The sequence below is a fragment of the Saccopteryx bilineata genome, chromosome 3, assembly GCF_036850765.1.
Source record: "Saccopteryx bilineata isolate mSacBil1 chromosome 3, mSacBil1_pri_phased_curated, whole genome shotgun sequence".
Lineage (NCBI taxonomy): Eukaryota > Metazoa > Chordata > Mammalia > Chiroptera > Emballonuridae > Saccopteryx > Saccopteryx bilineata.
Genome location: NC_089492.1, coordinates 112,474,140 through 112,492,479, shown reverse-complemented (window position 1 = coordinate 112,492,479; position 18,340 = coordinate 112,474,140). Strand labels below are relative to the sequence as shown.

General features: G+C 36.2%; 1 long non-coding RNA gene across 4 annotated transcripts in view; it reads left to right on the top strand.

Moving 5' to 3' along the window:
- The first annotated feature begins 1,858 nt into the window (after nt 1-1,858).
- LOC136328700 (uncharacterized) overlaps nt 1,859-18,340 on the top strand; it is a 74,213-nt gene continuing 57,731 nt past the window's right edge. For all 4 annotated transcript variants that reach the window (XR_010730093.1, XR_010730090.1, XR_010730092.1 and 1 more), the window contains exons 1-2: nt 1,859-1,993; nt 13,436-13,538. This is a non-coding gene — a long non-coding RNA (uncharacterized lncRNA). The remainder of the gene's footprint in view (nt 1,994-13,435; nt 13,539-18,340) is intronic.

Sequence of the window (18,340 nt, the reverse complement as noted above, 5' to 3'; positions counted from 1 at the left end):
GAGGCAAGGCCCAGCTCTCATGGAATTTATAGTCTCACGGGGTGGAGGTGAGATAAATAATAAGTGAGCAAAACAACAAGAACCACAAAAAAAAAAAAACACCCAGGAGTTTATTAACTAGCAAAAACTGTAAAAGGAAAATTAAATAGGGTACTAAGCTAGACAGTGACAAGGGAGGGGGCTACGAAAGAGAAAGGAGCTTTTGAGAACTGTTGCACTACCTGTGTTCATACCCTGGCTGTGCCACTAATTAGTTGTGTGACCTTAGGGGAGAGTGTCACTTCTTTGTGCCTCAAGTTCTTTGACTCTAAAATGGAAAAAATAGGCCCTGGCCAGTTGGCTCAGTAAATAGAGCATCAGCCTGGCATATAGACATCCTGGGTTCGATTCCCAGTCAGGGCGCACAGGAAAAGTGACTGTTTTTCTCCCCCTCTTCTCTCTTTCTCTTCCCCTCCCTCAGCCAGTGGCTTGAATGGTTCCAGCATCAGCCCCAGGCGCTGAGGATAGCTCGGCTGGTCTGAGCATCAGCCTCAGGCACTAAAAATAGCTTGCTTTATTCAAACATCGAACCCAGACAGAGGTTGCAGGGTGGATCCCAGTCAGGGTGCATGCAGGGGTCTGTCTCACTATCTCACCTCCTCTCACTTAAAAAATAAAATGGAAAAAATAATAATACATGCCTCGCAAGGTGGTTATAAGAATTAAATAAATTAATAAGTGCTTTCTAAAGTGCATAGAACAGTGCCTGGCATTAAGAGCTTAGTAAATATTAGCTTCTGGTTGACTACTTTTATTAGTATTTTCATTATTACTTACATTGGTGGTGGAAAGAGACCTGCCTAAGGAGGTGGCATTTGAACTGAAACTTAAATGATCATTAGAAAGCCATGGAGAAAAGATATGGTGGAAGATTAGTCCAGGCTGAAGAAGCCAAGGTGGAAAAGAGCTTGAAAGGTCCCTAGGAGTAGAAGAAAGCACAGTGTGACAGGGTTATGGATGATGGGGAGTGTGGTGAGAACTGAGCAGGGCCAAATAAAGTGGGGGCTTATAAAAACATAGAATGGCTCTCTGTTTTGTAAGTAACTGAAAAGTCTCTCCATTCACATGGGTTTAGCAGGCTGTTGTTCCCACGAAGGCAACCCAAGTAACAACATAATCACTAATATGTATATAGCTTTGCTTCTTACTGACAATCGTAAAACACTAGATAGGTGGTCAAGGGACGCTGATGTGGCCCTTACTGGTTAGGTGACAGAAGACAAGTGATTTAATTTCCCTACATTTTTTTCTCAATCTGCAAAATAAAATGGATTGAGCTAGAGGCTCTTTCCAATGTGTGATTTTATATCCTTATTGTTGCATTTCTGCTAGATATGAAAACAGATCTAGGTCAGTATAGCTACTGTATATTTTATATAACACTACATCCTCTTTTTTTCTATTTAGCCTATTAATGGGTCTGTTAATTAAAAAACAATAATCTTTTCAAGTTATACTGCTATGTAAAAGGTAAAACAACAGCCAAAATCTGCCTTCTATAAAATTCTGATATTGTAAGAAAATATTGTCTTCTGGTACATACAAGATCTGACTGCAAGACTTTTCACTCCTTTCTATATGCAATTAACAGCAAACACCTTTTCATAAACATTTTTGAAAGGTCAGACATGGGATCTATTTGCTAAAGAGATAAATAGTCAAATAAAACATTGCCCTGTTAATTCCTGGGCTTAAGAACAGCATAAATCTGATCAATAATGAGACTCACAAAAGGGATTGTGGGATAAAAGGCGGGTCCAATTTGAGGTATTAAAAACTTGCCTAAGTAATTTTTTTCCCCAACACATCTTGTGTTGCAGCAGATACTGAAGCCGTTAATGATAAATTTATACTCACACTGTTAGGAAAATAAGATTCTGATTATGAAACAAAGGATTGTTTTGGGTTGAAGAAGAAAATAATGTTAAGAATAAGGACTTATTGCAAACTCAAGGTAAGAACCTTTTCCCTCTGTAATAAATCAACTATTGAGCTCAAATTCTGAATGTTACTTTCAATTGTATTTTTTTATTTTTACCCTTATCCTGGCACAAACCACAAGAGTTCAAAGGAACTAATATATTCCTAAAATGTATATATATTTTAAGTGTGCCTACAAAATAGCATGTTCTATTTATATGTTCCTATCGACTGCTGTTGTCTTAAGAGTAAATTTGACTTTTTACACATTGAAGAGGTACGTTTCCTTTTTAAATTTTTCATTGTAATTTTAATTTTTTTAATGAAGGCTTTCAGTTCCAGTTCTTAGGGAAAGTTTTATATTCCTGGCAAAAGTATTTTATCACTTAAATTGTATTACACATTGATTATCTATTGTCCATTCATATTAAGAAGTCTCTATTGTCACTTAATGTTTACTAAACAATCAATAAAATTTAAATGAAACCAGAATAAACTCAAACAAATAAGAGGGCTGAAATCCAAAGAAAATTGAGACCATATCCACTTTGGAAGGACAACCTTTGTGAGAACTCATTTCTGCCTAAAAGTGCTAATTCATCTTTTTTAATGCCATCAAATTTAATAATGGATGACAGGTCTTATAGCTTCAGTGATGCAGCAACTTGTCGATAACACAGAGAATTTAGAAACCAGTTCATCAATTCATGATTTTTTAATTGGACCATGGATGGTTAATTTTAAGTCGTTAGACTCTCCAATAATAAAACCCTAGAAAGAGAGAGTTAATTAATACAGAATTGGGTAGCTATCCCCTAATTCCACAATGAAAACTCAAAGAGTTCCTATTCTGCCTTAGTAACAAGTGACACTTTTCATCTTGAGCTCATTTTGGGAAGGTTTGGGATAAGTTGTGTGGATGGGAAAAGTGAAGTAGAAAAAAAAAAGAGGGGCCTATATATAAAGATATATAATTATATCTGTGAGTTATTTATACATACATATATGTGGCATTTATTTTATAAATTTATTTATTTACATAATTATATTTTGTTATACGTATGTACACTTCATAGATACCTCTTTTCAAGATACCCACAAGAAGTCAATATATTCTGGGAAAATCAAAAGTAATACAGTTTTCTCTTACTTATTTTTTCATAGAGAAGGTAGAATGGTTAAAAGATTTTCCCATGTCTCAGTTTTACACTTATTGGTAAGGCTATCTCCCAGCTCACATATATATGTGCATACTATTATTCCATTATCCATTGAATGTCTTCACGGGAAGGAATCTTAGTGATTCTCCGGGCTACCTCACTCCTTCACAGCTGCGGAACCAGAGGCTCAGGGACATTAAGAGACCTGTCCAAGGTCAGACAGCCAGGTAGAGACACTGTCGGCCATTCTCCAGACTCCCACACCCAGCAATCAGCCCACTCCACCAAGCTTCCCTCACCGCCTCTGCCCAAGAACAAACCTTCTGACATTCACAATGGAGAAATTAATGAGTCTGCAAGTTAAAGATTTGTTTTAAACAAATTGGTTCATTATTATTTAATTGAGGAGGCTTTGGAGCAATAAAAACCTTGCTCACCAAAACTAGATAAGCAGCTCATGAAACATTGAGCTCAAGAAATGTGAAAACTGTCACAAGTCAATATGTGCTGCTTTTTCTGTTTGATAAATGCTACCTGATAGCTTCAGAAGTATCAGAAACTAATGGTGTCCCGGCACTCTGTTGGCATACATTAATGGAATCAGGAGCATAAAATATAAACAATAATGTACATATTGATTATTCCGGACACTTGAAGCCCAACAAACATTTGAAAGGTCAGTTATTCTGCTTGCATCAAATTACAGTTAAGTCATTTGCTTGAAGCTGGAAACTTGACTCTCCATGTAAATTTAGCTCGTGACCTATAAACTTAATCATGTCATACCTCTCTTAGGTTGTCTGGAATGAAAAATATACTGTATGTAAGTGCTTAAATGCATAAAGCTTATACAAATAAACAACAATATATACAATGCCAGAAAGGATATTATGTGGGTAAATCTAGTCTACAGGCTAAATAAATATCCTGAAAGAGTATTTTATTTGACAGATCATATTTAATATTTTGTAAGTCAATTAGTACATTAACTTGCAAATGAAAACATATGCTTTTAGGATGTTTCAAAAATACACAAGTTTAGAAAGTACAATATCATAATTATTTTTATTTTTGTCTAAAAACTAAAATTTGGTTTGACCAGGTCACACTAGAGTTTAGGCAATTTTTTCTACAACAGAAAATTTACTCCTTTTCAGAGAGCCTCTAAAACAAAATTTTAAAACTCGAAGGCTGTGTGGACTAATGGAGGCGAGCTGTGCCTTCCTTTGCTGGCACTCTCACACCCAGAGTCACCTCTGCTCCAGAGATGGGCTTCCAGTCTAGCGTGCTCGCTGGTGCTGCCACATCTGGACACACTGGAGAGGAGGAGACAGTCCACAATCCCGCAGCCCCAATTCCTTTCCTGAAAGGATAGATCCCTTTGTATAGTCAATAGCCCCTTGCTGACTCTTAAAAAAGGCAAGAGGGACTTTGAGAGTTTGAAAGAAAGACTTGCAATTTATGTCCCTGTTAAGAGAACAGGCAAGAGTGGAAGGAAGTATTCCACCTCTTCTTTGACAAAGGCTTCAATTATCCTAAGCTTAGAGAGTCCCCTCATTGGCTGCTAAGGATCACTGTCAGAGTAAGAATCAAGCTTTTAGAAATGTCACCCACTGAATGGGGGGGTGAGGGGAAGCAGGACAATGACATCTGTAAGAGGCCTTGCAAAAAAACTTACTAGTATTTCCTCAAGCAGAAAAATCGCTCTATCTGTGGAAGCAAGAAAATATACCTACCTTTAGGCTGACAGTTTTAACCCTAATATTCAAATGTTCCCTTTGAGTAAAGAGACCAAGTTTCCTTTTTCTGAATTTTACATTATGTGACTCTTTCACACTGATCCATCCCAGATTCTACAACAATTAAAACCAGCCATTTTTAAAACCAGATTTTCTTACATGAATCACACCAGTTTTAAAAACATTTTTAAACTCATATTAAATTCATTAGCAATTAATAACCACTGTTAAATCACATATTTATGATTTATATTAAAATATCATAATTCTAATAACACAGCAGAATCAAAACACCAATGGAAAATATTGATGATTTATATGGAAGCCAAATGACCTGATTTTAATGTTAAAGACATTACTTTGTAGTTTCCTAATAAATAATTATCTATAAAAGAGATTATTCTATTTTAAAATATACCTAAAACCTTAATTGTACCAAAGGAATTAATAAACATCAGCTTAACCAAAATCCAATTATTATACTTGGTTGAAAAGGAAAGAGCATTTCAAAGACAAACCTTTTGCTTCCTGCTTAAAGCAGATGCACTGTGAATAAAGTTCCTAAATGTACATTGTATTCCATTAAAATAAATAAGCTTACATTGTTTTTTTTCTTGCTATTTAGATTTTAAAAGGCTCCAAAAACCTAAGTAGCTCTAACATCTTTTATCATAATCAAAACTAAATTAAGTCAATCATACTGATATTTTGAGGAAAAAAATTGGGATTTTCATTTTTCATAAATAAGTTATATCCTAAAATTCAGGACATGACTTCATTTTGTTCTAATCTATTAGAATGCTAAAGAACAGCACAGCTTTTAACTATAAAAACTAGTTTTGGCACATCAAAATATATCTTTTACTGGGTAAACTTTTAATCAGAAAGATCTGCTGGCTAAGCATGCCCTAAAAAGTAGTTCTCTGTATTTCAAAAACTATTTCCTTCACTTTAAATTTTAAACCAAGTCTTTGATGATCAATGAACAAGAAAAACTTTTAATCTGAGACCAAAAAAAGTCCTACATCCCTAGTGCTTACAATAAATTTAAAAACTATTCACACATCCAAAAATGCAGGTTTATAATGACATTTAAAGACAGAGACACTTGAACTATCAAGTTGAAGTAATACAGAATTCTACCAAGGATATCTTCAGAACAAAAATAAACAACAAAAGTACATTTATCATATTCTCTCTTTAAATGTCTCCTCAAAAGCTATGCAAATTTTTTAAAGCTCAGGTCTAATGGACAGACTACTTTTTCTCTACTCCCAAGCTAAGAATCTTTCTTTCTTGTTGCAAACCTATCACACCCAATCAATGGCTGTGTTCTTCCAAGTACTGATCATAATGTTTCAGTTTCAGAAAAATGAAACTAGACTATCAATGTCACCTGGGTTTCAAAGGACCATTCTCTGCCACGGTACCTAAATGCAAAGATTTCCTTTTGACATGAGGCTTGTGGTGATGTGAAAGGGAAATAAGAGTCCCTACTGGGACTGTGAACATCATCACATTTGTGAGGCCAACTGCCACACTCCTGCTTTTCTTGTTCCCTGACAAGACTCGTCCCAGCCCTCTCTCCTGGGAAGCCTTTGACAGCAATTGCAAACAACAGAAGCCAGCAGGAACATGTAAGAACAGGTGCTGGAGCCTCCAGGGGCAGCCTGCACGCAGAGAAAGGGCCTCCTCAGAGCAGCCCTGGGACATCCCACTCCGAAGATGCCCTCTTGCCCTCAGCCATTGCAGGATAATGCTTCTTTTCATGCAGCAGATGTTTGGAAAGATTTGTGATAATGCAGCATGGCTTCTAAGTTGTTGCTGGTGAATTTTCTTGGTCAGTTTTTAACGGGACTTTGGTGGAATCTCCGACAATATATATAAAACAAGGATGAAAAGGTCATTTGTCAGTTTGTTTTCAGATAAAGAAAATGATAATAATGTAAGCCTAAGACCTTTTCCTGGTAATCCATTATTCCAGGTTTCTGCTTTCCACTTTCTACCACCTCTCAGTAAAGGGGACATACCTAGGTTCAGGGGATCTCCAGCATTGAACAGGAAACATACCAAATAACACTTCCTCCACAAATAGGGCAGGAATATTCACACCTCCAGCATATTGGACTCCTGTTTCAGGAGCATCTTGCCAACTACTATTAATCCTTAATCTTTTTATTTATTAAAATTGATTTGTGGTCAGGGCACTTTGCACCATGGAGACAGTCATTGATGCAAGTGAACAACCACATGGATGGTTGCTATGGCCTTCTTCTCAAAGTGTGGTCCATGGACCAGTAGGGGCAGCAACATCAGGCACTATCTGGGAGCTTGTTAGAAATGTAAAATCCCAGGTCTACCCCAGACCCATTGCAGAGAATTTAAGGAGAAGCCCAGGTGATTCATACGCAGGTTCAAATCTGAGAGCACTACCCTATAGTTCACAACAGCTCCATGCTCAGGACTCAGCGACCAAGATGTTGCCCTGAACCAATGCAGTGATTCACACTGCTCAAAGAGCTCTCAGGTGCATTATCTAAGTCTCAAACTTCCCACAAAATAGGCACGAGAATCAATGAACCAATGTTATAGTTGAGAAGACCGAAGTCAAGCAGTAGATGAGTGGTGGTAGTAAAACTCAAACTCAGAGCTCCCAAATCCTACACTCAGACCTTCCTGCTGGCTCAGCTAGTCACTAAGGAATGGCTGGCTCTGTTACATGTGGACCATGAGATCTTTCTTTCCCATTGGCATCAGTAAGATAGTAGAAAGAAGACTTTAAGTCTAGGTTCTGCATTATTCAACCCCTGACCTTGAACATATCAAAACTGGGTTGGATGCCAAATATAACAAGAGATATTTATTAAATAAAATGAATAAATTAAAAATAGGAAAGTAGGGCCATGGTTTACTAATAAGTAACAATAGTACAAAAATATTCATGTTCTAATCTAATCTATAATCTAATTTCTGAAGATTTATCCTAAGAAAGGAAGAAAATGTTGTATGCATAAAAATGACCATTTAGAGTATTATCTATAATAGAGAAAAACTAAAAGCCACAAAAATACTCTATGCTTAGGATATGGCTAATTAAATTATGAACTATTTAGTCATTTAAATTAATACTCACCAAGACTTGGCAGCAACATGAAAAATTCTAGTATAATGTTAAGAGGAAGGGCAGGTTATGAAATTATGTTACATTATAATTCCAACTATGTAAGGTACACTTCCAGAAAAAAATGGAAAATATTTGTGAAACCTAATCATATTCTGTCAAAATAAATAGGATATAGGTCTAAACTTTCATTAGCTATTAACTTGTTTTTATTATTTCTTTTTTAAAAGTAAATATATTATTAAAAAATAATTAAAAGCAAATGTAATAGCCATGAGACCTGATATAGTAACTATAAATTATCATTAAATTTGGCTTTGAATTTCATCAATAATAATAACAAAAATGAACTTCCTAACTGGTGGTGGTACACTGGATACAGTGTCAACCCAGAACAGTGAGGTCGTTGTCGCTGGTTTGAAGCCCCAAGGTCGCAGGCTCTGAGCGCGGGCTCATCAGTGCAGGTTCGCTGGCTTGGGCAGCAGATCAGCTCACAATCCCAAAGCTCACCATCTTGAGCCCAAAGGTTGCTGGCATGAAAAGCCCAAGGTCTCTGGCTTGAGCAAGGGGACACTGGCATGGTCCTGGTCAAGACACATATGAGAAGCTCATTGTACAACTAAAGTGAAAGCAACTACAAGTTGGTGCTTTCCTCTCTCTGGAAGAAATCAGTGAATGACTACACTGAGAGCAAAAATAGCAAATATGGGTTGACACTTCACACACTCTCTCTCTCACTCTCTCTCAAAAAAAAAATAACAAAGTAAAATTACTGATTCATCAGTATTGCTCATTACATCCTCTGAGGTCAGTAGGGTTAGGATCCTGATTTTCCAAAGGAGGAAACCAGAATATTCAGCACTCATCCTCTTTGAGCCTCAGTATCTCCTTTTGTGAAATAGAGGCAATGATAATAATAGTATCTACCTTACAGTTTTCTTATGAAAATTAAACAAAATATTGGCTTGTTAATCTGTATGGTTCCATGTTAAGGTCACAAAGAGAGAATGAAGCTAAACTGGGAGAGTGGGGCACACTCTCCACTTTTCTATCAGGATGGGGACAGAAACAACTCCCTGATTGTGGTGGCCCTTAAACGTTGTCACCACACAAAGCTGCCTGCCTTAGAAAAAGGTGAAAATTCACGTAGTAATTCCAACACCCCTGAAGCAATATTATTTTCAGGGTACATATGCTAAGCAGCAGAAATCTGTGTTACATTTAAGGTGGGATGGTTCTTCTAGCAATACCTGGCCTAACAATCAGGAGAATTGGAACCTGATTGTGTCATTTTTCACCCTCAACTACCCCATCTGTACAATGGGGACATGTGTTGGTATTGCTCACCCAATGAGCAGGTCAGCTTTTCTCAGCCAAGGATCCGCTCTTCCCCAGTCAACCCTTCTCTCATACAGTATTCCTGCCAAAGCGATCGCCACATTACTATGCTGCTTCAAACAATCCGTGTGCTTCCAGTTGCCCTCAGGTTAAAGTTCAATAATCCTTAGCACATCCTCACTGCCCTGCAGGGTCTGCTCCCCATGCCCCCCACCTCCACTTCACATTCCACGCTGCCCTCACACCAGTTTTGTTTTAGATCCTCACACATGCTGTTTCCTCTGCCTGGGTATATAGCTCTCCTCTCTGCCCTTTCCCGGTGAGCCTCAATGCAGTCATAGCTTCCCCAGGGTACCCAGTAGACTTGTCTGACAGAAAAGTTCACAGTTCATAGATTCATGTCTCTCTTTCTCACACTACTTACAGAGGTTGCAATTTTATCATATTTTTGTGATTCTGTAACTAATGTCTCTGTGTGTCCTGTCATCTTTCCCCATGTAGCCTCCATGAATTCAAGGGTTTTTTTTAGTCTCCCAATTATTAGAATATGACAGGGCCTTGAGAAATCTCTGTTAACTAACTGAATGAATATTATTGTACCCTCCCCCTCAGATTACCACAGAGCTGTGTAACTAGAAGATACTCAATGAATCCATTAGACTTGAATTGACTACAAACATCACAATAAATATGACATTTAGATTCTTCTCCACCAAAATGAAAAGGCATTATGCCAGATAACTAAGAAAGTAAGAGAGTCAATGCAAAAGAGTACAGCTAGTGCTTGACTTATGACCACGATTGGTTCCGACAGACCAGTCGTAACACGATTTGGTCATAAGTTGAGTAGGCTACATGTACAGTACTGTGAAATGATGTTATAAAAATCTTTAAGTCATATTTTATCATAACTTTCTTTCATTATTGTTATATATCATAATTTTTTTTGTTCATTTTATGCCATTTGTATCATCTCTACACCATTTTGTTTCTTATTTTTACATTCATCAGATTTAAGTAAAACACTGCATTACCAGTACAACTGGTTTATTATTTGCAAAGACAATTTCCTCTTGGTAGACATCTTGGGAGGGGTTTGATGAAAAATATCCAAGACACAAAACACAAATTGCTGTACCGAGTCTGGGATAACAGTTGAAATGGTGCACGTGGAGATGGTAATGCTGCCGGAAGCTGGTCCACACTGTTGTTCGCCCAGCTGGGCAATGCTTGCGCTGCCAGAGGCGGAGCAGTCGTGGCTAGCGATTGTGGTCATAAAGTTGAATGGTTGTAAGTTGCATAGGTCGTAAGTCAATCAATATTTGTATTTTGTAAATTCTAAATTACAGTGCAAACATAAAGATCCACCTCCACCCTTTTTAGAAATAACTAAAATACAAACATATACATAAAATACAAAATACAGGGTATAATTGTTACTGGCAAACTATAGTGCAAATTAATAAATTCCCCAGAAAATTGAAAGAGTCAAATCCCATTGAAAGGTGGCTTTAAAAAAAAAAAAGAAAGTTTGGACAACCATAAAGTAGACATATGGGGTTAAGTCTCTCCATCTCTAATGAAGGGGTCCACAAAACAATCCTTAACCTCCCCAAACTCTGAGACTCTGAGACTATGACAACTAACCGTTTAACAATGAAAATCAAGAAAGTCTACACATGCATGACGCAAAGCAAGTCTACTATGGACACTGACCAGCCCTGCTCAGGCAGAACCTTGAGGAAGGGCCAGGTTTGTCTCCCTGACCTGCACTCTCCTTCGTCTGGAGGTACTTCCCTCCTGCTTGCCTCTGCTCTTCTTTGCTCTCAGAGTAACTGGCAGCAAGATTAATTTAAGACCATGTGCTCCTTTTCCCTCGGTGCATCTGCCTTTGAATCTTCTCTCTCAATGTGGTGAAAGTTGTTTCCTGACCCTAGGAGAAAAGATTTCAGGCATCAACACACTGGTAGAAGAAGAGTTTACAGAACTGGGACTTTGTCAGTCAGCAATGGCTGTTTCCTTCCTCAGTTTCTAAATGAGTTCAGCACCTCTTAGGACAAAGGGCAGGTGAGGGAGGCTTAGTGAAGGGGCAAAGCCCCAACGAAGATATTACCTCTTCAGACTTTGTTCAAATGCATTCATGCATATGCTCATGAAAATCTTTATGATTGAAGTCCCTTGCAAAACTAAAGCACAAAAATCCAATTTTGTAACATTAGAAACTATTTGTTACTCATGAACTCATGTTTACATTACAAAATAAATCATTTCTTGGTCACTTTAAACAACAAAATCACTTTCTGGGTATGCAATTGATTAAAAATCTTTTTATATAAAGTATTTTCAACATTTCTTTGTAGAGCTCTCAAATCTCTGCAAAGTATACATGTAAAAAGTACACAGTTGTGTAAATATAATCATCAACTACCTTACAAACTTCTTCACAACATCTTCCTGACAATGATACTATTCATTACACAATGAATAATCACATGCTATAGGATAGCCAGTATATACAGTATCTATTGCATTATGATTATGACACATAGCTATCTTCAGCATTTGGGAAAACTGGAAGAAAGATTTGATAAAACAAAGAATAAGTCATAATAAAGCACAAAATTTAACTGAAAATTAAAATTTGGAATAATTCTGCTATAATATACCTCACTTTTTCAGCTTTTAAATTCTAAACTATTATTATTTGATGATTTTGTATTTACAGAACTTCCTCTACATTTCAGAATGAACTATGTGTACTAGAAATGGTCATCTAAGTATAAAGATCTTATATAGATACTATAAGTTTTCATTAAATGTACAAAAAGTTTAAATGTAACACAAAATAAATTTATACTTCTAAAAATATGAGAGCACTTAATAAAAAGCAATGCAATTTCCAGCTCCTTTATATTATCAATTGATATACTATCCTCTATACAAATGCAGCATGAGCTGGCCATACCACACTTAACTTAATTGATTTTATTATGATTAGACTTGTTTAGTTTTTTAGAATTGATTATATTAGAAAGAGGGAAGAGAGTGTGTTCTGAATGAGATTTCTTTTTATTAAGCAAGAATTTAACTCATTAAAAACTGTTTTAAAAGAAGTAAATTTGTTGTTATTATACATGTTTAATTAAACTACATTAATAAAAAAAATTCTGATAGTTGAGAACTTTCCAAAACATTCATCATTTTAGCTACAAAGTTGACAAACTATACCAAATGAAATGCAATTTCCTTATTTTGTAGTGTTAGTTGTTTGGAGTGTGATTATGGAGTTCCTCAATCCACACTTTCTTCTGTTAATAATCATTAAGAAAGGACCTTGAATAGCTCATTCAGTTTACTCAAATTTGATAGATTGCAGAGTGAATTTCTTACCTCAACATTAGTGTTACAATGCACAGAAGTTTAACCATAGTTAGCGACTTTCATTCAGTTCTCTTTTTAGCATCTTCTAGTAAAGGCGTGGATAAGAAGGAGGGGAAAATTCAGCTTTGACAGATGGTACTCAGCATTTGACTCCTGCTGAGCTCAGCAGGACCTGTGGTTTCCAAGGTTAGGGCTGTCAAAATGGCTCTGTCTATCAAGTGAATAACAAAGTGTAGACTGCCTGTCTGTTTCCTATACAAAACTTAGATTTCATGTGCCATCATTGTCAGTCTTTCTGCTGATTTACTAACTTCCAAAGAGAAGGACTGAGGATTCTGATGCAGGCTCACTATTTAAGAAACTCCTCGGAAAGGGAATTCTCAAGGGCTGGACAAGGTAGGCTCACATCTCATTTCTTTCTCTTTAGTGCCTCTCTAAGGTTTCACCACTTGAAAAGGATTCAAAAGCCACCAAAAAGTTCAGTTTTGGCTAAAAGCTAAATGTGAAACTTTCAAAATGAACTTAAAAATGACTCTTTCTCCAAAGAGTAAAATGTTTTTATTAAGAATCCTTGAGGTTGTTATTCAACTAGAAATATTGACAATGAAAAGCGGGTCATGGGTGTATTTTGAAATCCGTTGATGCATTTATGTGTGTTTGTCAAGGTTAGTGCTTTCACCTTTCATAGCGCTTAATACTAACACCACCCCCTCTTCTTCTCTCGCCTGTGTCTAAAGTCTTCAGATGACCAGAGAAAGTACCTGATGCTGAAAGACAGAAAACCGAATAATGTCATCAAAATTTGCTTTTTGTCTTGCACTGTTATGGCTAATTTTCTTGGTAAGTCTGTTTTTCTTTATGTGTATTTTGTGATTTCAATATTGTTATTGACCTCCTAAGATTCTAATAAAAGGCCTATTGATGGTTGAAACCTAGGCTTTTTATTAAGATGATGCTAAAATTAGGATTATGGCAGCTACTAATGGCATGTCAATGTTTAACTTATAATGTGATGTTTAAAGCAAAACTTCTGATTGTTAGGTCAAAAGGACAAAATAAAATTAAAATGTGGCATTTTGAAAGTAACAGAGTTGGACACACTTTAATCTTGTCCTGTTAATAAGCATATCCATTGTTATTTTTGACAAGCTGCTATAAGTAAATATTTAGTCTCTTTTTTTTTTATGCTGGCTTGAGCAGACACATCCCCTCTTGTGGTGATTGTTCCCTAGAGTATGACTGAGAGAAGACATCCTTGCTATGCTCTTTCTTCAGCTATTCTTCTTAGTATAGCTGAAGAATTTTCCCCTGCAATACTTAGTTTATATAAGTCCCCGATCTTAATGGAAATGTTATTTGGAAGGATGACTATTTGTTATTTCCCCAGCATATTTAGTTACTTTGAACATTAGAAAAAATTTTGAAGTATATACTTTCTTTTAAAACATTTTTTAAAAATTTTCAACCCAGCAGTCTCTCAAGAGATATTACATAGGAGATACTCAGCAAAGGTTACTGAATTGAAATAAATAGAATATTAAATATTGAAAAGGGAAATTCTTGAATTAAAATAAAAGGGTACAACTTTTACATCAGATTATCTTAAGAAACTATCAAATGCAAATTTAGTATAAACCGTATTCCAGCTGTGCTTTTTATCCTGGAAATGTATAATGCTTTTAATCATCTCTATAGACAGTAATAATGATAAACAGAAATTTGGGGGAAAACATCCTAAAACAAGATGAAATTTTCTTCTCTCTTTTCCTTTCTCTATCTCTTTGCTTGCTTTGTTCACTAGGCAGTTCCTAGCCTTCTTTCTAACAGCCTATATCATCTTCCCAAAGGAGTTTTTGTTAATGGAAAACTTGCTGAATCATATTTGCTTTTCATGTGTTTGCATTTTTTAAAGTCTCTGTGGGGTTTCTTCATGTGTCTCTGGGGAAAGTATGTTTATGTAATTTCATTGTAGTTCATAAACTATATATAAGGCTTTAGAAATTGAGTCCATTCTTACCAGAAAGTCAGCAATCTTAGGGAAAAAAAACAAACAACCAAAACAGAGATGATGTTTGAGAACTGTTATCATACACTAACCATCCACCAAATCATTTTGGTTCAGACTCATAGCACTGGCCTAGAAGTCTGGGGCCAAGAAGTCAAAATGTCCAGGGTTAATTAATCTAACTAATATGCTCTAATTACACTGAACCCTTCAGTTATTTCTATTTAATTTTTAAAAGTTTTTAATTGTAGTAAAATACACATAACATAAAATTTACCATCTAAACTCTTTTTAAATATACAGGTCAGTTGTGTTAAGTCCATTCATATTGTGGTACAATAATCTCCAGAACTCTGTTCATCTTGCAAAACTGAAACTCTGTACTCATTAAAAAATTCCCCAGTGTCCCCTTCTCCAACCCCTGTCAACCACCATTCTACTTCTGACTCTTTGAATTTGACTACTCTAGCCATCTCACACAAGTTTATTGTAACTGGCTTATTTCACTTAACATAATGTCCTCAAGGTTCATCCATGGTGTTGTTTGTGTCAAAATTTTCTTCCTTTTTAAGGCAAATAGTATTCCATTGTATTTATATATTATCTTTTATTTATTGAGATATCCACAGATGGACACTTAGGTTGCATCCACCTTTTGGCAAAATTGTAAATAATGCTGCTATGAACTTAGGGACACAACCTTCAGTTGTTTTAGAATGTGATTATTGCAGGCTACAGAGTAAATGAAGACCACAGCATACAATGGATTAAAAAAATAACATAAAATTACAATAATGAAAACAATAGCCAATGTTTAAGTGCTTACTCTGTGCCAGGCACTGGGCCACACATATCACTGGTATTAACTTTTTGAGAGATGTACTATTATTATCCTTATTTCATAGAAGTGAAAAATGAAGCACAGAGCAGTTAGTTAACTAGTGCAAAGTCACTCAGCTAGTAAGTCACTGGGATGCAAATCTGAGAAATGGGAGGTAAGAGTCTACCCCCTTAGCAGAGGAAAGAAATCACAGCCATGGCCAAGTAGTGAAGAGCTCCTTGACCACTGCAAAGGGTCAAGCCTGGGCAAAATAGCATGCAAATAGGAGCCAGAAAAAAAACATTTCTAGCACCACTTAACTGTAGGACCCCTAATAGGATAACTACATTATTTGCTCTGAGCTCAGTGCTGTGAAAGGGGAGGTTGAATTGGGTATCACATGGTCTGTGGTTTCCAACGATCTTTCATTCCAAATGAGATTTACTATCTTACACTTTATTACTTGGAGTATTATTTCACCTACTTGGAAATAAGGATATAATGTGTGCTTACATCTCTAAGTGAAGATAATGAATAGCTTTCTGATTTCTCATTCCACTATATCCAACACTTTCCTTGTAGTCCTCTGATGAAACTAAAAAGGTAGACTATGATGACATGTTACCAACAGGGATGGAAGAGGTAAAATGGGGTTCCTCTTTCAGAGGTTCCCTAGGTGTGTCTATCACAACAAAAGCAAAGTAGAGAATTGTGAACAGTGCTCATTTCATATATAGTCACATAGTTAGGGTTGTATAATCCCCAACACACTGCCATGGAGGGAAGTGAGAGGGATGAATCTGAATGAATCCATGTTTTCCTCTTCATGGTCAAAATTTATCACCTCATCATGTCTCTAAAAACAAAGACTGTATATAGTAACCTCACCATCATAAATAGTTTAATTAGCTCTTTTGGTTCTATGGTTATCAGTTTAGGTTACAGATCTATCTGTGTTCATTTTCAGAGCACATTGCTAATTCTTGTTGTAGTGATTAAATTGGACACAAGGAAACAAAGGAAAGATATTTCTCAAAGTAAAAATCTTAAAGCCTTTAAAAAAATTCTAAAGTCCCAAAGAAGAACATTTGAATGCCAATGATCTAATTTATAGTAGGTGCATGTTTGGAAACTCAAGAAGAACACTCACCAGGAAAGGCCTGGCAAATCAGACTCAAGAGAAGCCTTGAGTTGTTAGAATTCTGTGCACATCAAGTGACAGATGCCAATTTAACCAAAGTCAGTGTATTGCAAACAGAATTCAGACAAGTGACTGATCAGGTCTGTATCTTTTAAGTGATATCTGTAGATAAAGTACAATATTAACTTTAAAAAAACTTTCATTTATTTTCATCCAGCATTTACCTCAAGGTTGATGGTTTTGTTTTAAATGAAATTATTACAGTGGAAGCATCCTCCATATTCCAATTTATAAATTGCTATTTGACAGACAGAACTACATTCATCCTTCAGACGAGCTACAGAATTCTATAATCCACACATCTTCCATCTGTGATTTCTGAAGGTGCAAATTCTTTAAACCAGACAGAAGAGGGAGCTATCCATCTGGAATTTAGCTGATTCTTTCAAATGTATGCCAAATAGCTATAGAAGAAAATTTAATATGATCAAGTCTTATCATCTTTGGTCTTGTATTTTATAGCAACACTATAAATTTTCTAGTACATAAAAAAGAAGAAGAAAACTACCGGCAGAGGGAAAAACACTGAACTAAATTAATTAATAAAGAGACAAAACATTAAAAGGCCAATTGAAAGGCACTCATTGAAAAAATACACTCATATTTTATCATTTGACCTCACATTTTATAGCAAAATATAGAACCAAAACACACCCTCAAAAAGCCAAAATAATATTCTGCTGCCATGCATATCATTAATACTTCCTACCTCCTGATCATGAATGGAACTCTCACTTTAAAATTGATAACATCTGGAAATAATGGCAAAATTGAAAAGCTGTTGGGCTGCATCTGTCTTGAAAAATGCTATGTAATAAGATTTACTTAATATATTTGAAAGGAAAAAAAATGTTTTGTTCCCCAATTTGTTGCAACATCTGAAAGTTCATGAGGTTATGACCCCTCTTTAAGAAAGCATCTCCCACCACCTGCAAATACCCCAGGAAAAGCAGTTGGAAACAATAAAACACGTGCTAGTTAACTGTTGCCAAGGAAACAGTTCTGGTTCACCAATCTGAGCGCCTGCACTTCCAGTGGCTTTGTCCGAGGGAGACATGCACCAGCTGTTAGTGAATAGCCATTGTTATAGATCATCAGGAAATCAGAGTCAGCAGGCAACCCAGCCCCACTGGAAATTTATTTCTCATATTTGTTCATCACCAGGGCAATCCCCCATCTTTAATAGATCCCCTTAGGCTGGGTTAACTAAATAACAACCTATACCAGCAGGATCATTTAAAGGAGGCAAGTTGCAAAATGGTCTTTTTGTACAGTAAACAAGACTCTAACTTTGACTCCAATTGCATCACATTCCTGCTCCCTTCACTTTCCACTGGAATTACAGAGAAAATATCTGAAGTCAGTGCCCCTTGCGTTGATTGGCTGCTTAAATAAACCCACCCCACACTAAGAGTTTTCAGAGACCATTGGCTTACTCTTGTTAACGAAGGACTCTATAGAGGCAATTTGGAGCTGCCATCAGGGAAGGATCTGAGAGGATAAAATTCTGGGTTTCTTCCTCACCAACACATACTTCAATCCCACTTTTACCAATCTTATATTATTTTATAATTTATAAATTCATAGATTTTCTTTGAAACAAGATGGCATTGCTT